Source organism: Larimichthys crocea, chromosome VI (assembly GCF_000972845.2).
Source record: "Larimichthys crocea isolate SSNF chromosome VI, L_crocea_2.0, whole genome shotgun sequence".
NCBI classification, from domain to species: Eukaryota; Metazoa; Chordata; class Actinopteri; family Sciaenidae; genus Larimichthys; species Larimichthys crocea.
In genome coordinates, this window is record NC_040016.1 from 22,306,118 (window position 1) to 22,322,511 (window position 16,394).

General features: G+C 42.0%; 1 protein-coding gene across 4 annotated transcripts in view; it reads right to left on the bottom strand.

Annotated features, from left to right (window-relative positions):
* LOC104928535 (filamin-A-interacting protein 1) overlaps positions 1–14,630 on the bottom strand; it is a 33,964-nt gene extending 19,334 nt beyond the window's left edge. For 3 of the 4 annotated variants that reach the window (XR_002042914.2, XM_019275092.2, XM_010742836.3), the window contains exon 1: positions 14,245–14,629. The gene's annotated coding sequence lies outside the window, so the exon portion shown is untranslated. Of the gene's footprint in view, positions 1–14,244 lie in introns of all 4 variants that reach the window. The other variant, XM_019275093.2, reaches the window with a different exon arrangement.
* Positions 14,631–16,394: the final 1,764 nt, after the last annotated feature.

Consider the following 16,394-nt stretch of genomic DNA (forward strand, 5'->3'; position numbering starts at 1 on the left):
TCTCCCCCTACCCATACAACTTTGTGGTTTCACGGACAAGTATTATGAAAAATGTAATTGTAAGTTTAATAAAACATCGATGAACGCAATCTGTGGTTTTGTCCAATATCAGAATAAGAATGATGGTTGGTGGATATGTCTGGATTTGAACTGTCAACTACATCAAATGATACAGAGTGAAAGTCCAAATGGTCCATTTTAAGATGCCCGCTTTGATCGTGTGCTGAGTTTGATACCTTTAAACACATCAACACATTCAGTCAGACGGTTCTCACTCTTTCACACTAGCTTGATTGAAGTTGTAAAAGTCTTTTGAGCACAAACAAACAATGACGAAATCGACAGCTGGGCAGGCTGATACCGGGTGGGGGGTTGGGATCTGATGGAGGTCCTGACGGAGGAACAGGTCAAAGCCTGTTGGATCTGAACGAGGCCAAAGTTCCCCGAGGCTGCAGGTCTGGATGAAAGAAGGCCGTGACTCAACCAGAGAGAATCCTGGCAGTGAAGCGGTAGCAACCACGTTACCGCTGCCTGTTATTAATAGTTATTTCAGGGGGGATGCCAAAATCTCCCACGTGTTGAAACCACAGGGCTGTCTTCTTTCTGATGGTCAGATCGGTGAGCTGGAAGAGTCTCTGGTAGAGCTGGTGGGCAAATACTAAAGCCAAGACAAGCCTGAGGCAGCAGCTGGAGGTTTGGGCTTCAGAGGAAGAACCTTTTGAGGGGATTTGGACCAGTGCCTGGAGTCAATCACAAGCTCTGTCATGTGCAGCAAGTTTTATATTACCTCATTTACTGTACCTACACTCAGATACACATTACAGCAGCGGTGGGCGTAAGTGTACTAATACTCTAGTACAAATAAAGTCAAGCACTGAAAATGTCCTCCTCTATCTGATCTCATTAGATTATCATGACATGCATTCATGTAAAAACTGAGTTTTTCTGTTATAGCTGGTTGAGGTGGAGTTGAACTAGGTGGTTGAACTACCTACCTACCTAAATGTAAAACTAATAGACACACAAACTCCTCAGCTGCTATAGGCCTTATTAACAACGGACAGTGGAGTGAGGAAATGTTATGTTGTATGTATTCATTGTATCTTTGCTGGTTGTTGTTAATTGCACAACAAATTGCCCAATCGGGGATAATAAAGATTCCTTGAACCTTTCATTCGGGATTCATCTGCTGATTGACTGTTTGTTATATATGAACTACAGCTGCCACACGTAGCCATCTTTGAATGAATGTTTATGACTGTTATTCAGGCAATGATGTTGGTTGTGAAGTCTGGACATAAACATGCCATAGCAGAACTATTAAAGAAAGTATTTAGCTTTAAATAGTTTCTTTAGGTTTAAGTAATTAGGCCTGCTATAGCATGTTTAGTAAGTGGTCACAACAAAGATTTCTCAAATAATAAAGACTTCTGCATGTTCGTGGTTCAAGTGTCATGTCATGGTTATGATGTTGTCATGTCAGTCTGATGCACACCCCTTTAATTAAAGTAAAAACATTTTATTCATGCAGGTTTTTGAAATAACATCATTAAGATTTAGGGCGCCTTCATCAACAGTGAATATCAGGTCTGTAAATAGAGACACTTTTGTTTTTGTTGTGGAGTTTTCATCGGGTTGCCAAGTGTTACATCAAAGTGTTGCTGGTCACAATTGTACCAAGTCTCCACATGTCAGCGCGGTGTCGTATCGAATCCCAGATAAGCAAACTGATCCGTGTAAACAGTTTACCCTCCGCGGGAGAGGAACTCTGATTCATAGAGTCGTTTCACAGAGTGACCTTATCAGCGTTACACCGCGATGGAGAAGAACAGTCGAGCACTGATGATAGATTCCACACGCGAAGGCTTCGTGACGTCCTTGGAAAGAGGACACTTGAGAAGAGTTCCTTAAAACGCTGCCGACTTTCTCCAAAACTATGTGAATATCTTGTGCATTGAACCTGAGCACAAAGAAAAGCACAAGTTCCAGTTCAACCCAACACCTTTGGGTTGAACTGGAACACCAAACTTTAATATGTCAATCACATGAGTGTAATGCTCCCATGTCCGTATACTTTCGGCCATGATTGACCCATGATTACAATGTGCTTTACTATCTAAGCTTTTGATAACAGGGCTGTAAATATGTGATGACTAACCTTACATGCATCTTGTGGAAGATCTGCACATCAAACTCCTATGGAACAAATGTAAATAAACCAAAAATATAACTTGTAGATTGCATCCTTCGTCCTCCCAGGAGGAGAGATATTTACGGAGACACGATGAGGCTAAACTGTTCTCTCTGATTTACGCTTCGGCTCGGATAAAACCTCAGACAGCTGTGGCCTGTGGTCGACACACGAGACCGACAGAGAATAAGTGGTAGAAGGAGGTATGTTGGCAGCAGAGTGTCTTAGTGGGTAGAAAGCTCATCCGCTAATGAGAAGGTCACAGGTTTGATCCCAGGATTGGCAAATGTCTCCGAAGTGGGACAAGTTTCTTATTGAAATGTCGAAATCTAAATCTACTTTAAGCATTTTAACATGGGCTCCAACATATTACATGCAAAACATCACTGTTAGCATGCTTTATGCTTATAAACATAGGTTGTATACATACTATATAGTGGTATGTTAATAGAAATGCCTCTAAGACTGTGGATATAAATAAGTTCATCGTCTGCATATTAACATTCTGAGCTGAGGCTAACATGTCGCTAAAGGCACTGTTGTGTTTACAGCCTCACAGAGCTACGAACATAGGCTCTTCATTAGTCTCCCACTGGGTGTGATTAAGGTCTGTAGTACATAATGTGAACGCACCATAATCACTTCTGATGTTTCCAGGATAACAGGCCAGTTTTCCCAGAAGCACTGGGACCAGCATTGCCCCAGCGTGTGGTCCGTTCCATTCAACGGTCCACAACAAACACTGAAGCGTATCGCTGTCCTTCGAGCCGAGCAGCTGTTTGTTTGGTGAAATTTTTAAAGGAGGGGTATTTTTAGGGTCTCCCCACTTGTGTCCAACAAGAGTGGGGGGAAACTCCCGGGCTATCACTTTATGATCCATCAGCAATCCCACGGATGCCTGAACCTCCATTTTACTTCACAGCTGCAGCTCTCATGCTTCTCCACAACAACAGCGCTCGTTGTAAATAAACGGCCTCTGACTTTTTATCACGGCGTTCGAAAAGCTGAACAAGAGGTCACGTACGGTCAGCGACAAGAACTCCAGAGCGGGAAGCAAACATCCGCGGCTCGTGTTTCTCTGTGTTTGTTTCAGCTCGGGCTGTGTCACAGAGTAAATATAGATCATGTTAACATTTCTGCACTCTGCGGTCAGTAATTGTTTTCTTAATGACAACACTTCAGTTCTGCCATTTGCTGGTTATTATCGCATTCAAACCAAAGATGACATCTGTCATACTGGACATCTTCACAGCGTGTTCTTGGTTAACATTACGATTTCAGCTCAACACGACTCGAGTGCAGGATTCATTTTAGGGTTTTTGGGGTTAGCACGTCCCAAAGTCTCCTTTAGATTTTGAGACATTTATTTATCTGCGTTATTAAATACCAAGCAGAACACCAGAAAAATCCAAATCCTGACCATGACTTCTGTTGATGTAAACAGTGTTCATAAGTTGGAAACTTGTAATTACAGCAGGAGAACTGGTCAGTATCTGCTTTCTTGAGCTTTTCTTGAAGGTTTCAATCATCGGTTGCGTTGCTGAAATGCTGCTGGTCCAAACTTCTTGACGTTGGTGTTGAAATTCTTGCTCGTTTCACCAACTACATGAACTAAAAATGACTCTTTAAGTTTCAGTTTTAGAACACTCATGATTCTTCTTTTAGGCTGCCAGTCATTCTCTGGTCATGTCCTGTCCCAGCATCACATCCTTCTGCCTGTTAAGAACTTCATCCAGTCCTGCTCCTGAGTTGGTTTAAACCGATGCCGGTCTCTGGTTTGTCTTTTGGATCTGCTAAAGCTGGTCTCTATGTCCCATCATCTTTTAGGAACTTTCGTGGTTAGTAGTGTCGCCTCATACCGAGAAGGTTCCTAGTTTGAACCAGGTTCAGGTTCTTTTTGGTTCACTTGCATGTTCTCGAGTGTCTCCGGATACCCCAGCTTCCTCCCACAGTCCAAACACAGGTTTACCAGGTTAACTGGGACTCTAAATTGGCCGTAGGTGTGAATGTGAGTGGCTGTTTGTCTCTGTGTGTCCTGCTTTAAAGCGTTATGTCCTTTCCAAATATTCTGCTCCACGATGGAAAAACAGAAACATAAAGGCATCAGCCTGATTTAGTGGTGTTTATTTTAAACTGTGGTGTTTTTATTTTTCTGTTAATGATGTGAAGCCGAGCTCGGTTTAATGTTACATTGACTTTAATGCGACTGTGCTGAGCTCCCTGCTGCGGTGCTCCCTGGACGTTGGCAGCCGTCCACGTTCGCCAGTTTGTCGTTCTTCAAAACATGATTTAGTCATGTGGATTTTTAAAAAATGACTATAAAAGGGAACGATCGGCTCCACGAGGAGGTCTGAAGAGGTCTGGCCTGTCGCTGTAACTCACCATAAAGGGGGGGGGGGGTCCTCGGAGGCAGACGTAGAATAACTTCACAGCAGAGCCAGAACAAACACTCCTGTCATACATACACTGTTAGTACTAATGTCAATGTATCTGTTTAAAAAACTGACTCAAACATCAGAGTGACACCAGCAACATCTTCATGTCTCTGCACCTCCTCACATAAAACAATCACCATTATCACTTCACGGCTCGACTACCTGAGCTGCATGATGGGTTATGGATTTATGAAACTGCACCAGGATAAATAATCATCACGAATCAGATATTTTCTGTAGATTTAAAGTCAGAGAAAGTTGCAACTGATATTTATTCATACCGGTGTGTGTGTGTGTGTGTGTGTGTGTGTGTGTGTGTGTGTGTGAGCTGTGTGCCGGCTGGAGACACAACTTAATAATAAAGACGTGTATATCAGATTTATTTCACTCGAAACATCCTGTGAGCTTAGCGATGCCATAGCAACCATCTCAAACACCATAGCAACCTCATCCTGTTCTGTTCTCCGCTCTGCCTCCGCTGGACTCACATCTGAACTTTTTCTTTTAATGATACTGATGTGACTTAACTTAAGAAACACCGGACAGCTCGTTAAAGTTTATGTTCTGAGTCATTTCATCTTTGTTTCTTCTGCATGTTTTCACCATCAGTCCACAGATGTCTGCAAATCACTCGGTCCTGCTCGCAAAGCTTAAATAACCGAAGGCGACTAAATGGCCACTTTGATCGACTTGTCTGGATTCTGGCAGTTGGACAGTAAGCGGGTGATGAGTGGGTGGTGCAGTTATTCTTTAATAAATCTTATTGAATTAACTTTAACGAGTTCCAGAAACTAATTTCCTCCATGAAACAGCAGGTAGGAAACTAAGAAGAATGTACAGCTACAGACCACCGGGAAGAGAAGAGGAGGTTTTCAGGCGTAGGGTAGCTGCTGTTAGCTCATTTGGCTCAGTTTGTTAGTCGGGCTGTGAGCTCAGAGCACTGGGAGAGTGTTACAAGAGTAAATGTGGGACTGACTTTTAGTGGTTGGTGAGAGCTTGGTGAAATAAAAGGCTGAAAGACAGACGCCGAGCTGGGCTGACTGCTGCTGGACTAGGCAGTGATATCAGCTGCTGCTGGTTCTGGTTCTGGTTCTGTGCTGACTGCTGCTGGACTAGGCAGTGATATCAGCTGCTGCTGGGTCTGCTGTTGTTGCACTCCAGCTCTTTACGTAAAAAACCCTTTGACTCGCCTTGTTGTTGAAAGGTGCGACACAGTCATAAAGTGGCACCACGCTGTGGCTGAGCAGTTCATCCAAACAGAACCTCAAACTCAAACGAGGAGATCCCACCAGCCGGAGGTTCGTCTGCTCCGTGAACTCAGCTGAGCTCCTAAAAACTGTGTGAGGGAAGTCTGGGAGGTGACAGCTACTGCATGAAAAAACAAACAGTGGTCGCCCTCTGTCTTATCTAAGACTCCACTAAAGAAGATTTGGATCAGCTGATCTTTGGGTTCACTCCCTTCTTTCATCATAAACGAGGGTGAAAAAGTTTCGTGGTGATGTCACAGCGTCCTTACTGAAAAAATGTGACCTCAGCATTCGCTGCTCTTTGTTTCGTACTCGGTTACCTCGAGCTCGCGGCTTACTAATCGTTTGTGCCTGTTTCACAAAAAGCTGCTGTTCTTTTCACGAGTCCGACGGAGACGCCAAATCAGACAAAGTCAAACAGAACTCACAAGAGGAAATGATTATTTTTAACTCATAACAATGAGGTCATTCAGCCACGATCCAGAGAACACACCATGTATTATCTGATATTTCACACCACACTGTGTGTATAAGTGTGTACGTATTGGACGGATTGGAGTCAGTATGATTCATTCTCTGGGCACCTCGAATGTTTTATACAAACCGTTGTTCAGATGGTTCTGTGTGGACCAACCACAGATCAAACAGTGCTCACATCTCCTGACATGTCCAAGCTATCATCCAGTCTTTGGCTGCGTTCACAGCAGCGTAGTATTACTGAAGAGACTTCTGGTCATTTGAAATAATCCTACAGGTCCTCTGTGATCTTCATCATGTGTAAATCTACCATGTCTGCAATTTGCAAAGTGAAAATTCCACCTTAAATGACCGTACGTGTGTTTTGCCAAACACAGAGGTCATGCAACAATATTCGTTGTTTTCTGTCATTTAATCTTTAAACTTAAACTTTGGTGCAAACGTGCATCACAAAGTTCTTCACAGAGAATTTAGCAAGATACAATTTGCAGATTTTGTTTTTGTTTTTTCTGCATTAATCTGCCTCTCTCCTGGTTTTGGCACCACACAACATGGAGAAGAAGAAACATCATGAAAGATGATGAGATGTACGACATGCACGGCAACATGCGGTTATCATGTGGTAAACTATTAATAGTAAAGTTAATGTGACGTCATATCTGGGGGATAGTGTCAATAAATCTGACAGTAAAATACAGACTTTGCTTGTCCCACATGAAACATGATTTGTAAATCACATGATTATACTCGACAGCCTCAGCGTCAAGGTCATACGTCATGAGACGTTCAGAGAACACAATGAAACTTTGCATTTCCTGCATTGGTGATAAAGTATAAAGTTTATCTGCACTGTGAGTGCTATAACTACATAAATACATATTCTGTATCAGGTTCCATATAAATCAGAGTTTCCCTGCATCAGCATCTTTATGGATCCTCGGAAAAGCTCTCGACATTGCAGGCTCAAGCATCCTGTACAGCCTCGACTAATATCAGTCTATCAAGCACCCGCCGTGCTTGAAATAGTGACACTTACAGTGGAGGCTTAAATGTCACTACAGGCTCACATTACCATCTTTAGCACGTCATCCCACATCCAGAATAGAACAATTATTATCAGCACCCGTCAGTGAACGGCACGTGACGAGGCCGCATCATTAAAACGGTTTCTATATTCAGATTTAAGACGGAACATGTTGAATATACATGTTTAACGAGCTGCGAGGGTTTGCTTTGTGTCTCTTCTGAAGTCCGGCTCAACCTGTACCGTCCTTTAACCCTCCGAGGCAGGACCATCGATAGGAGGGTTAAATACCTTCTGTAAGCTCACACCTGAACTTGACACCAGCGGCTGCATCCACGCTGCTTCTATTAGTATTCATACTGTATTTGTTTGTTATTGAAGATGTTGTGAAGCAGGGACGTCACGGAGACTACGTCCAGGTTTTAGACAGTCTGCGGGGACGTCACGGAGACTACGTCCAGATTTCAGACATACATCACTCCTTGTCTTTTTGACGTTTGCACTTTTCGTAGAGACGAGGTGATAAACAGCAGCTGAGAGATCATTTCTATCTGTCATATCTGCAGTAGCTGCCTCGTGTGAACTGATATGACATGGTCCCTCAGGTTTAAATACAGTATCATGTTGCAGATAACCTCTGCCCTCATTACCTGCCTCCTTTTATGGGGTCTTAAGGCTCCACAGATGAGTGAGCAGCAGGACGGTGAAGAGGCTGCTATAAAAATAGAAATCATACATGCAAAAACCAAGAGAGAAAACCAGGTCAGAGGTTATTCCACAGAGCTTACAGGAAGGTTTGTCTGCTGAGCAGAGGATGAGGAGTCATCTGTAAACTTTGTGCCAAGAGGATTTCTTCACTAAGTCACACAGCAGCAACTATTTCACTGATTCTGGTGAAACTGGATCATATTCTATGGAGGAAATGTTTTCTGGTTTTGCTGTGTCCTGGTTGATGTTTGGCCGTTTAGTTGAATGCTAAATGTTTTTCATTTTAGTCCTGTACAACAAAGCACTTATCAGCTGCTTTTGTGAGACACTGTCTCATCGTGACACCTTAAACTCGCTGAGGCGAGTCTATAGCAGCGTGGGATGCTTGCACCCGACATAAAAATCTTTCCCAAGGAGACTTTTAACCATCCAAATTAGAGTACATTCCCGGACCACGTCAGTCATCAGGGGGAAATTTTGGGGCTGAGACGAGGCAGGTTTTTATCCTCCCAGTGGTTTGTGCAAGAGCTCTAATCAGTGGTGACCAGTCCAGAAAGCTGACATCACTCCCAACATGCAGCCGACCCACAGCCAAGTCTCACATGCCTTTCAAATGGAATGAGCATGAAGTCACTTCCCTCATAAACTCTGGGAGTGAAGAGAGGAGGTGGATGAGGAGAGAGGCACAATATCATGAGAGTAAGAGCAAGCTCTGACCGCTGCTCATGTTACGTTTTACAAGGCATTTAGCTCCCGAGTGCTGATGAATCTCCAGCGGTTGGTGGTCAAACACACCAGTGACCTGAGAAATGACTCACCAGAGAGGAATAAGCTAGGACCATCCCATAAGTGACCTCAGAGGAGGCTCCCATCACCATCACAGACCGTCACATAAACCAATAAAAACAGAAACCTGTCAAACTGTGCATGAAGTCGCTCATGTCACTCAGCAGCTTTTGTGTCCAGATTTAAATAAATACAATAAATGTGACTTTGCAGAACAAAAAATCTGTTAAATTCACGTACAGTGTGCTCGTAGTGCTGCTCTCTGTACAGAAACATGTTGGGTTTTGTCTTTGTCTTTCCTGATGTTGTGAAAATTTCAAGTTTGCCATTAAAAAAGTCCTGTCAACAGTTTCGGGTTCAGGTTAGAGTCAACCCTATAAACACCGGTTGGATTGGATTGCATCAGCTGACGCCGGATGTATCAAACCGTTGACTTGACGGTGAGAAGCAGAAGTTGCCTATAAGAAAGACGTATTATAAGACGGCTCAACCACAGTCAGTAAATATAAAGATATCGATCGGTCAAAAACACTTCAGATCCGCTTTGGGGGGGCATTACTGGACGAGTGACAATGGAAGACAGACAACCCAAACTAGAGGCTGACGTCGGCTTATATATGTCCATAACATTACAGACTATAATACAGAATTAAATACTCCAACGTTGCTCAGGACAGTGAACGTGTAAGCTGCACTCTTTAGAAATCCCAAGACAATCGTGGGGAGATCTCCAATCGTCTGGTATAGAAACACTACAGACAGACAGATGAAGGAGTCATCACTGTATACCATGATATGTAGGTTTCAGGAGAACATACAGTAGAATTTGCCTTTCTGGAGAGTCGGTGCAGTTGGTGCAACTTGCTCTTGAATGCTGCACTTTTTGTAGAAACGTTTTTGGAAACACTTTGACGTGTCTGAGCTTTAATTTGACTGAATATACTGTATATGTATTTATCAAAGAAGCATGTTAACCCCTGACCGTTCGTATTACTCTCTGGTTCTGGTCTTGTTGGGTGTCCAGAGCTGAGCTTAGAGAAGCTGCAACAAAACAGTCTTTAAGCTGACATCCTGTTTTTGCCAGCATCATCCATCATGATGTTATCAGATGCTTGATATGCCCTGTGCGGAGCAGAAAATTGTACCCAAACAAACACCGTCCTCCCCCTCAAACTAGTATGTAGAGGCTGACGTCCCTGTTATGTTGTCATGGGAACAGGGCCGCTGTTATGAAACCAAACAAGGCGGCAGACATTGTTGAACACCCCCCGCCCCCTCCATGTAAATCTCCCACACAGATTACTGCGCTGAATTAGCAGAATGATCTCACAGCTCCTGTCTTATCAGCTGGAAGACACAGTGACACTGTTTCCAACTGAAGCAGCTGATTCGAGGTGAACACCGATGGAATTCATGACGGAGGAGGTCTCGGAGCAGCACTGATGGAATCTGCAGCATTTTGATATGATACCAATGTCTTTGTCCTACTTTGTGTTTCTTGAATGCAGCAAGGTTTGACGAAACTTGGAGAACAAAGCGCTGAAGCTGTTCTGGAGGCTCTTGGTGGAACACCACCTCACCAAACACACCAAGAAATGTGACCATCTGTGAATGTTGCTGCCTGTATCTATGGCAGAGGTCACCATGGTAGTTAAGAACGTCTTTGCCCATAGGGCACTAGGTGTGGATGAGATGCTGAAGGTTTTGGACATTGTTTAGCTTCCTTGGCTGGTGGTGGGCAGGACTAGTACTTGTGGAGTGGCAGACCAGGGTGGTGGTTCCCATTTTTGAAAGGGTGTGCTCCAGTTATCGACGTAACACACACTGCTCAGCCTCCCCAAGAAAGTTTTATCTTGCTGGAAAGGAGACACCAACCATTGTCGAATCAGGAGGAGCAATGCTCCTGGCTGTGGAACAGTGGACCAGCGCTTCATCCTTGCTGGGGTTCTGGAGGGGTCATGAGAGTTTAACCATCCAGTCCAGACCATGTGTTGACATGGAAAAGGCCTACAGCCATGGGGAGCATGTGGAGGGCACTGAAGCAGTATGAGGTACCGGGACTGTTGCCACGAGCCATCCTGTCCTTGCACAACCAAAGTGAGAGCTGTGTCTGCATTCTCAACACAAAGTCAAATATGTTTAAATATGCCATTGAGGCATTATCTAATACTAACTTCTGATTAGATCTACAGACACAGCCAAGTCAAATAAACACAACATTTGGATTTTAGACGTTACAGTAAAGTACGGTGACTAATTTCAGTGTCCGTCATCGCAGGAATAAAGACTCTGTTCATGCTCACTGACATAGTTACACTTGGGAGAAGTAAATATTACGTATGCGTTTTGGCCTAGAGATGGACAAAAAGTCAAGGGGTCACCACAGGAAAGCAATCATACTCTGGGGATCATGAAATATTAACGGCAGAATCTGTCCAGATAACAAACCAACCAAAGAACCGTCGTCACCGTCCAAACATGACTCAGTATCTGGGTGTAATGGTCATTCGACGCTGACTGCGAAGGCAAACAGTTTAATAGACCCAAACACATCATTTGTGTTGACAAAACATTTTGAGTGAAATTAATATTTTGACCCGTTCAGCGTCCCTTATGGATTCATAACAACTGATGGAAATCCCAGATCTGGATCGCCTTCAAAACCTAATCAGTGGTCCTCTTGGACCGGAGAGGATCTGTCCACCACATTTTACAGAAACCTGTGAACTGAATATTTCCTGCTGACAGACACATCGACTGACACAGGTTAATTTGGGGGAAATTTTCATGTTTCATCTTCAATTAAACAGAAAAACTCTTTATAGAAATGAAAGCCTGTGTCTGACTCAGGTCTGTATTTCTGCTGCTCACAGAGAAAAAATGATTCAGAATAACTTGCAAAGAAAAACAGTGGAAAAAAAAAAGAAGCTATTACTGGAGAGAAAGGTCCCACGAGATCTGGGCAGGGCAAAGCATGCTGGGTATGATAACACAGAGCCAAAGAGCCCCTCTGTTTACTGTTTGGGTTCCACGTAGATCACATGGGGCACGTTCCATATTTAAACAGAAGCGTAGATAGACTGCCCTGACACGGAGATGTCACAGGTTTGATTCTTACAGCAGACATTAAGTGCAACACTGAACCAAAGCATGCTAACAAGGTATAATGTTTATATACTCTGTTCACCACCTTAGTTTAGCCTTTAGCTATTCATTTTGTTTACTGACTCTGAACAGGTACTTTAGTTCCCTAAACCTGACGTAGTATGTTTGTTCTAACCAAGCAGTTTAGTTCCCTAAACTCAAACAAGCCGTTTAGTTCCCTAAACTCAATTAAGTATGTTTGTTCTAACCAAGTAGTTTAGTTGCCTGATCTAAACCAAGTATGTTTGTTCTAACCAAGCAGTTTAGTTCCCTAAACACAAACAAGCAGTTTAGTTCCCTAAACTCAATTAAGTATGTTTGTTCTAACCAAGTAGTTTAGTTCCCTAAACTCAATTAAGTATGTTTGTTCTAACCAAGTAGTTTAGTTCCCTGATCTAAACCAAGTTTGTTTGTTCTAACCAAGTAGTTTAGTTCCCTAAACTCGACCAAACTGTAGCTGAAAATAATGAAAAAAGCTGAAAGTTATGACTCAACAAGTTGTGTCACATGAGAGTCAAACCACAGACAGCAGTTTTTAACCCATTCATCTCCACAAACAACCTTTGCTGCTCTTTATATTCCCAGCCTGTCTCTCAGGAAGCTTTCTGTAGGTCACCTGATGAGCATGGCCAAACCACAGTTTTCTATATCGTCTTTGTGGATACTACAGAACTTCACAAGGCTGGATGAAGACTGTTGATCTGAGCCTGAGAACATTGAGAAACTGTGACCCTATCCTTCAACCACGTTTATTATTGTAAACATGAAGACAAAGGCCTCCAAACCTTAACAATGTCGTCACTTGAACCCAAACCTCAGTGTTTTCAGCATCTCTCTTCATGGAGCTGCTGCATCATCTCTGTTCACTAAGAGCAGCTCGAGCCCGCAGAGAGCCGAGCTGAAGTACTCTGGTAAAAGATCTATTAAATTAATGCTTTCTAATGTACCGCTTCCTGTAACAAGCATTTACTGGGCTGTGAATGAAGGGAGTCATAAGTCACTGATTCACTGAGCAAGTGTCCAACAGCCACTCCATTCATGACTCAGTACGAACACTCAGACTCTCACTGTGGTTTACTGGGAGAACCTTCACTCCAGTAACTCTTCACTCCAGAACAACTTAGTACACTTCATGTTACTTAATCTGGTTTTATGGACTGTATTTACTTAAGAAGATCTGTTATATAGTTTTTCCTTTTCTGAATTCATTTGTGTCGTACAGATTTTAAAGTCTTCTGAGAGACGGTTTGAATAAACTGAACTTGACATGAGACGAGAAAAAATAGAATATTTTAAAAACTTTGAGGAATATGAAATTATGATTAGAGCTACGGGATTACAGCCAGGATTAATCCGCATTGACCGCCCAGTAATTAGTTTATAACGTGACGTTTATTTTGGAATATGTTTTATGTAAATTTAAATAAGTTAACTTGAGGCCTCATCATGATGTAATGACGCAGATGTCAACTCAAGTTAATGTTTTAGTTTGGCAGAGTTACCAAACAAATGTGTCATTAATTAAATTACCACAAATCAAATACCACATGTTGAACTGAAGGCCTCGGGCAAATATTAAGTTTGTTATTATTAAAGTACCATTAACACTAATATTAATCAAGGTAATTCACCAAGCAACCAATGTAAAATAAACACTGACAATAATATATTATTCATAATAAATAATTTGTCTGAATAAACATACACTGTGAAAGAAATCGGAAATTTAGAAATTTAAGAAAAAAAACTTTTTACAGTAATTTTCAGTTTTTTAAAATTGTATACAGAACTCAACACAACAAATATACTATATACAGTATACATATACAAATAATATAATATACAAAATGACAGACATTATTAAATATGTTTCTCATTGTATAGAAATAGATTCAAAGCGTAAAATAACTATGAAAATGTGTTTGTTTGTTTTTCATTACAGTGTAACTAAACTACTCAAGTACTCTACTTCCATACAACCCTCATAGATTTACTTACTACTAGTAGTACTACTGTTTTATTAACCCCAGAGGGAAACTCGACTGTATTTATATGACGGATATATTTACTTGTTACTCGGCAGATTGAGATTTTTAAAACCCATGAATGAAATCAAACTCAAGCCAACAATTTAAACATTAAAAGATTTAAAAACACATGATTTGATTTTTAATCAAATCTTTTCAGACAAGTTGTTCTGAACACCTGTCAGTGATGTCATCGAGCTCTTACCTGGCCTCGGCTCGTCCAGCGTGTCTCAGCTGTTCAATCCCAAAACTGAGTCTGGTCCTCTGTGATGCGTTCACTGACAGGACATCTCTCTGTTTGTGTGATTACTTCTGAAATCTTCTTCCCTCTTCAGCTTCAGTTGGAGGCAGAAGCAGAGCCGGTGTGAAGCTTCCTCCTCTCCAAGTTTGGTGTGTGAGCTCACAGGACGACAGGGGAAGAGTCTGCAGGGAGATTCTTTGTTTCAGATGAAGTAAACTCAGTTTTTCAGGATGTTTCAGCCTCTTTCTTCAGCCTGTTTGTTCCTGGTCAGCAGTGACAGTCTGCTCTATATTTAACCTGTGCTCTCAGTCTGTGTTAGCAGCTGAACTGACTGACGGACTCACTGAGGCTTTAACAAACCCCCAACAGCTGAACTATCAGCCAGTCCAGCGACTGACCACTCCTCCCTGTGCTCACAGCCAGGGGCTTGGCTTAGTGAGTGCTGCTTTGCATTGGTTGTGTTGTAGCTTTACTTTTGTTTTAGCAGGTTGTTGAGTTTCTTTTTTCTCTCTCAGAACGTCACTTTAAATTCTACTGGAGGTTCCAAAGATATTAAATATGTCAGGTCGGATTTTGGGTGAAATTATTCTCAATTAAATTAAATTTGTTTTGAATGGAAATGAGATTTGTGTTTGGTCCAGTGGAGCGGTTGTACAAACATCCAGAGGTCCAGGCTGCTGAGCTGCACCCAGTCCTCACCATAGCAGTCCAGCCCGACTTCAGCCGCCTTCCTGTCCCTCTGCAGCTGTCCTATCAAATAAAAGCATGCATGTTTGCAGTGCAGCAGTTTGTGTGGAAATACTAAAAAACTAAGCAAATTATTTTCACTCATTGTCAACATTTAGCACCAACACTAAAGTTGTTGTGCAGGATTAAGAGTGTGGCTTGTTTGAGCGACCACACTGAGCTTCACAAACCCGTGGGTGACGTCACGGAGACTCTGTCCATGTTTTAGACAGTCTGTGGTGAAAATCTACTACTATGAACTTTTACTCTGGTTTAACCCACAGATGGATCATGATAAACTCACGCTGTGCAGCAAATTATCGCTGAAATATCGTAAACTTTACTTTAAATTTGAGCTTTCAGAGTTTCCAGAGATACCAGATACATGAGGCTGAGTTTTGGTGAGATGTTTGTGGAATGATGCACAAGAACATGCCGTATATTTTCATCCGATATAATGATGCAGCCATAAAAAATCATGGCGTGAATATTTCCTTCAGTGCAAACATCAAACAGCTGGATCTCGCTGTCACAGTGTGGAGTGAGATGATTTTAACAACCGCTGAGGGGAATAAAACAGGAACATAGTTTGGTAAGGGATTAAAACCACACTGTTTAAATCTGCTGACAAAGAATATATAATGATGCTGTGTGGTAGACGTCAGCTGGAAAGACAGGGAATAAAGAAAGAGTTCAGAAAGGATGGAATTCACGATTTTAGCATGAGGACAATATTAAAGTTTTCACGAGGCCGATGCAGAAACAATTAACTTTGATTTCAAACTGGATTGAAATGTGTGATTCAGTCTCTGATCTGCACTCTGAGGAGGAGAGAGGAAATATAATGCTCGCCTGATGTTTACCACGTGAAGAACACGAGGATTTTATGTTATGGAAGCCGGGAAAAGACAAAATAGAAATGTCAAATAAAACGTAACAAAAGACAAAAAATAAAATGATGAGACGCTCAAAATGTTGAAAGAATTTAGATTTAGTCCAAATTTAGTCAACATTATGAGATCATAGACAACGTGACAGCTTCCTAAAAGATAAAATACCTCCATCGCCTCCATCTTATGATTAACTGCATGTTTACTTTCACTAGCAAAGACAATAAGAACATTGATGTAGATGTTGTGGATAGAGGTGAACCAAGATGAAGAACTGTTGGAGGGATGAGAGGAGAAATCACAGACGGTAAAGTATGTAAGATACTTTTTAAGGACAAATATTTGAGTTTTGTTTTGTATATAATTATAATATATTTTTAAAAGGTGCAGGAACATCATTGATAAATCGTGCGTCTTCATGTGAGTCGGCCTTCACGCTGTGTGTTCTCAGCTCAGTAAATGAGAGGGCGTGGGCGCTCGCTAATTTCTCTTTATTCA